Source organism: Sinocyclocheilus anshuiensis, unplaced genomic scaffold, assembly GCF_001515605.1.
Source record: "Sinocyclocheilus anshuiensis isolate Anshui unplaced genomic scaffold, SAMN03320099.WGS_v1.1 scaffold1648, whole genome shotgun sequence".
NCBI lineage: Eukaryota > Metazoa > Chordata > Actinopteri > Cypriniformes > Cyprinidae > Sinocyclocheilus > Sinocyclocheilus anshuiensis.
In genome coordinates, this window is record NW_015559071.1 from 317,012 (window position 1) to 322,245 (window position 5,234).

The following is a 5,234-nucleotide window of genomic DNA, read 5'->3' on the forward strand; positions in this document are numbered from 1 at the left end:
GTCAACTTTTTTATTAGCATGTTTACTACAGTTACATTTGACAGTATGGCTCTGTTCCAAGTTCCCTATCCTTTTCATGAGCTCCATGAAAGCCAGGACAGGGAAACAGCAGTCGCTTCAGGGGCAACCCTCCTATTTTAAGAATAGGAGAATAGCACAAAAAAAACCAACAACCCCAGAACAGAGCATGCAACAATGACAACAGAATGACATTGTTTAAGTTAAGCACAGTTAAAGGAGGAGATGGGGAGCAGGTGGGTTGCAAGCAGCGTAATAGAGGAAGCAGCAAAGCAAGCAGTCAGAAGCCGTGTTTAAGTAAGGCGCCCTGTTTGAGATTTGCCAATTGCGAGCTTAGGAGTCGGATCAGCTGATAGGGGCCGGGTTTGAATTTCGCCAGTCAGCTGATAGCGGAGCTTGACTACGAGGCCTGCCTGAACTAACGCAGGATGCTTGATTTCAGTCAGGATCTCTTAAGTCAAAAAGAAAACCATAGACAAGCCTTTAAGTCAACTTTTTTATTAGCATGTTTATTAAAGTTACATTTGGCAGTATGACTCTGTTCCAAGTTCCCTGTCCTTTTCATGAGCTCCATGAAAGCCGGGACAGGGAAACAGCAGTCGCTTCAGGGGCAACCCTCCTATTTTAAGAATAGGAGAATAGCACAAAAAAAAAAAAACAGACCATACCAGGCAATCCTCCATGGCTCTTCTTGCTAAAGAAGAGCCAGCAGAGGAACCAAATGAGCATTGCCGGAAGCCAAATTCTTTATTTTTATAAATTTTTATTTTTTGTTTGTATTTATTTATTTTATTTATTTATTTATTTTATTTATTTTTTATTTGCTTTAAAATAGCCAATTAACTACATGAAGTCAGCATAAGAAATGAAGATGGAGTAATAAATATTTATAAAAGTAAACACACCCAACAGTTACTGAAGCCATACATTTATTTTAAACCCTTATTAGGGAGCTGCACTCATAGCTTTTTGAGCCTCAAGTATGGCTCGAGCGTCGGGTCGGATGTAACGTTCATAAGCAATTGACGACCATCGCCCCATGGCCTTCAAGGTAGAGATAGGAGTGAAGGAAGATGCAGTTGTCGCAGCCCCTATGCACAGAGAATGAGCTGTGTAGCGTTCTGGGGGAAGACCACAGTATTGGCAGAGAAGGCGGAGACGGGAGGCAAACCAGGCTCTGGACATAGGCTTTTCCTCCTCTGTGGAAAACAATGGGTCCTGCGGACCAGCTTGTGGACGGCTTCTCAAGTAGGCCAACATGGAAGATAGAGGACAAAAAACTGAGTTAGATTCAGAAATGAAAATTACTGTGCCTTCCTTGTTTTTATCGGTTTTAGAATGCTTGAGATAAACGGTGAAGTAGTGAGAATAAATGGTTACATCAGAAATTGTGAGGTCTTGTGATGGATTAAAAATATCAGTGCGTGTGGTAAATTCGCCACCTCTGAGAAAACCATAGAAAACTGTGAGCAAAGCAGACTCGAGCATTAAATCAGTATAAGACCCAAAGCATCCTGCTCTTAAACGTGATATTAACTTTAGCAAAAGTGGGAGCGTAAAGGGGAGACGTTGATTGTTGCCTTTTCTTTTTTGAGGCAATTAAGCAGGAGACGAATCGATGGATTTCCTAGTAAGCTGATGGTAGATGGATCCAAGCAGCGCAGGTGGAATTGGATGCCGGTGACCATACTTTTGATGCTTGAAGGCTGCATTTTTCTTGATTCATAACAGTGGACTATAAAAGCACTAACATATGAAACATTAACCGGTAGTACAGCCACGGAGAATGTAGCACAGAAAGAACTGAAGTGAGACCAAGCAGAGTCGTACATTTTTAATGTAGTTTTAGCCAGACCATTAGGCATGTAGTGCAGTTGTCGCAGCCCCTATGCGCAGAGAATGAGCTGTGTAGCGTTCTGGGGGAAGACCACTGTATTGGCAGAGAAGGCGGAGACGGGAGGCAAACCAGGCTCTGGACATAGGCTTTTCCTCCTCTGTGGAAAACAATGGGTCCTGCGGACCAGCTTGTGGACGGCTTCTCAAGTAGGCCAACATGGAAGATAGAGGACAAAAAACTGAGTTAGATTCAGAAATGAAAATTACTGTGCCTTCTTTGTTTTTATCAGTTTTAGAATGCTTGAGATAAACGGTGAAGTAGTGAGAATAAATGGTTACATCAGAAATTGTGAGGTCTTGTGATGGATTAAAAATATCAGTGCGTGTGGTAAATTTGCCACCTCTGAGAAAACCATAGAAAGCTGTGAGCAAAGCAGACTCTAGCATTAAATCAGTATAAGACTCAAAGCATCCTGCTCTTAAACGTGATATTAACTTTAGCAAAAGTGGGAGCATGAAGGGGAGACGTTGATCGTTGCCTTGAGTTTTTTTCTTTTTTGAGGCCATTAAGCAGGAGACGAATCGATGGATTTTCTAGTAAGCTGATGGTAGATGGATCCAAGCAGCGCAGGTGGAATTGGATGCCGGTGACCATACTTTTGATGCTTGAAGGCTGCATTTTTCTTGATTCATAACAGTGGACTATAAAAGCACTAACATATGAAACATTAACCGGTAGTACAGCCACGGAGAATGTAGCACAGAAAGAACTGAAGTGAGACCAAGCAGAGTCGTACATTTTTAATGTAGTTTTAGCCAGACCATTAGGCATGTAGTGAGCTGCAGAGTGCAAATATGTTTGAAAGGTCATGTCTAGTCTAGTACGGTTTGGCTGAAAGAGGGACAGACCAGGCTGGATGGTGCTGCCTCCGGGCACCTGCGCCACTCACCGGTCTCGAGTCCCACGGAGGAGCTCCGGAAGGATAAAAGGAGGAGTGACGACAGTGTTGGACGAGAGAGGACCAGGCCTGGATTTTATTTTGTGTTTTGTGTGCGGCAGTCGTCTGCGAGGGGCTGCCGCTTTGCTTTCGTTTTGTGTTTGTTTATTTTCTTAAAGTTTTAAATGTTCGCTGGTTCCCGCCTCCTTCTTGCCGTAACTACGAACGTTTGTTACAATGGTATTAACAGGTACAGATAGCAGTTCATTTGGCCATACACTAGCAAACCACTGACCATTAAACACCCCCCCAAAACCAACGGAAGGCGCAGCATCTGTGTGCAATTTAAGGGTTGCAGATGACTCCAACTCATCATAATAGAAAAACAAGATACCGTTCCAGTTGTTGAGGAGCAAAAACCAGAATCTGAGATCTGATCTGCAACCTTCATCTAGGCTAACTATATCATTAAGGTCTTTAACTGTCTTTGAGAGGTCAAGGAGCCTGGCTATGAAAGCCCTCCCTGTGGAATTATTCGCATCGCGAAATTAAGATGGCCTAGTAAAGAGAGCAATTCTCTTTTAGAAAAAGATGCAGATTTTTGAACATTTCTCATGACTTCTCTAATGCGATTTAATTTCCCTGAGGGCAGGGAGGCTTGCATTAGGTTAGAATCTAATGTGATGCCTAATAATTCAGTGGTTTTAAGGGGACCTTGTGTTTTCTCCTCAGAAAGAGGAACACCCAAATTGTTGAAGGTGCACTTTAGCGCTGAAATGCAATGGTCCGGCTTTATATGAGGGTAGTCGACTAGCAAAAATTCATCTAAGAGATGACGTACGAATGGCAGTTTGCAGTTATTGAGAAGAATCCAACATAGTGCCTCTGATAGTGTATCAAATATTTTTGGACTACTGCGACAGCCGAAGGTGAGCCTAACCGAAAAATACAACTTATCTCTCCATTTAACACCAAATAAATGCCATTGTGATGGATGTAAAGGCATGACTTTAAAAGCATCTCATATATCTGCTTTTGTGAGCCATGCACCCCGACCTGCTTTTTTATGAACTTGATTCCATCCTCAATGGTAGCGTAGAACAGAGAAAAAGGAGAAGAATGGAAAGCCATTGGACACGGGAACTGCACTTCCCATTGTCCTCCGCGGGAATGTCGCGGAAATGACGTCATCAACCTGCTGCTCGGCTCCAGGTAGTCACACTGTGGTTGACGCGGTGTTCGAAGAAGCCAGCCCGGAGAAGAGGAGATTTCCCGAAATCCTGGATGCTGAGCCGGACTCCAAAGCTTGGATTCTAGAGTTCATGTCAGAGATCGAAGACTGGATACTTGACAATGTTGACAACACTGGATCGTTGTTTTGGATCATGGAGCGGCTTGATCGGGCTGAGCTGGAAGGACCACATGCCTGTTTGGGTGCACCAGTGGCTGAAGAGGAAGCCGGCTCGAGGTTTTTCCTTTTCTGCATATTTTCCTTGCCGGAGGTTGGAGGTGGAGAGTGGGGAGCTGGGACATCAATACTTTCACAAAGCAAGGTAAACATTTCCTCATGAGTAGCTCCGGTCGGAACCAGAATATGGCTCTTAAACAGAACTTCCAATATCTTAGGCAGAGGCCAGTCGCTAATGCCGGGAGGACAAGATGATTTACTTGACAAACGCGTGCTCCGACGAACAGAAACATTGTTCTCGTCACGAATAGCTTCCTCTGTTTGGCTTTGATGTTGTTGAGATTCTTCGATTGATTCAACCCACGGGTCTTCGTCATTAGCGGCAGAAGGCATGATAACCAGTTGGGTGAATAACATCAAAAACAAGCGTAATTTCATGGTACGGCAACATACATGAATGTCTTGCAAGCAGCGTAATAGAGGAAGCAGCAAAGCAAGCAGACAGAAGCCGTGTTTAAGTAAGGCGCCCTGTTTGAGATTTGCAAATTGCGAGCTTAGGAGTCGGATCAGCTGATAGGGGCCGGGTTTGGATTTCGCCAGTCAGCTGATAGCGGAGCTTGACTACGAGGCCTGCCTGAACTAACGCAGGATGCTTGATTTGAGCCACAGAAAGACAAACGTTTTGCTGAAACAAATGCACGATAAACAATCTTCAAGCCTAGGATGAACTCATTATGTACATTAACAATAATTTGGGACAAATATAATGCATTTTAATGGAAAATGATGTGAGTGGCGCTGCAGGATTATGAACAGCACCTGGAGTCGCAGCTGGGATCCGCGGACAGTTGCCGATGGCACCGCCGGTGTGCGTGCACTCATAGAAAACAATGTGTGCGAAGAAAGTTCAGAAGAACAGCATTTATCGGAAATAGAAATCTTTTGTAACATTATAAATGTCTTTATCATCACTTTTTATCAATTTGAAGCATCTTCTATATTTCTATAATTTAAAAAAAAATAAAATAAATAAA

General features: G+C 43.4%; 1 long non-coding RNA gene across 1 annotated transcript in view; it reads left to right on the forward strand.

The window, feature by feature from the left end:
- Positions 1-1,848: 1,848 nt before the first annotated feature.
- Positions 1,849-5,234, forward strand: part of LOC107681558 (uncharacterized) — a 26,237-nt gene continuing 22,851 nt past the window's right edge. Inside the window, exon 1 of the long non-coding RNA XR_001633270.1 lies at positions 1,849-1,860. This is a non-coding gene — a long non-coding RNA (uncharacterized LOC107681558). The remainder of the gene's footprint in view (positions 1,861-5,234) is intronic.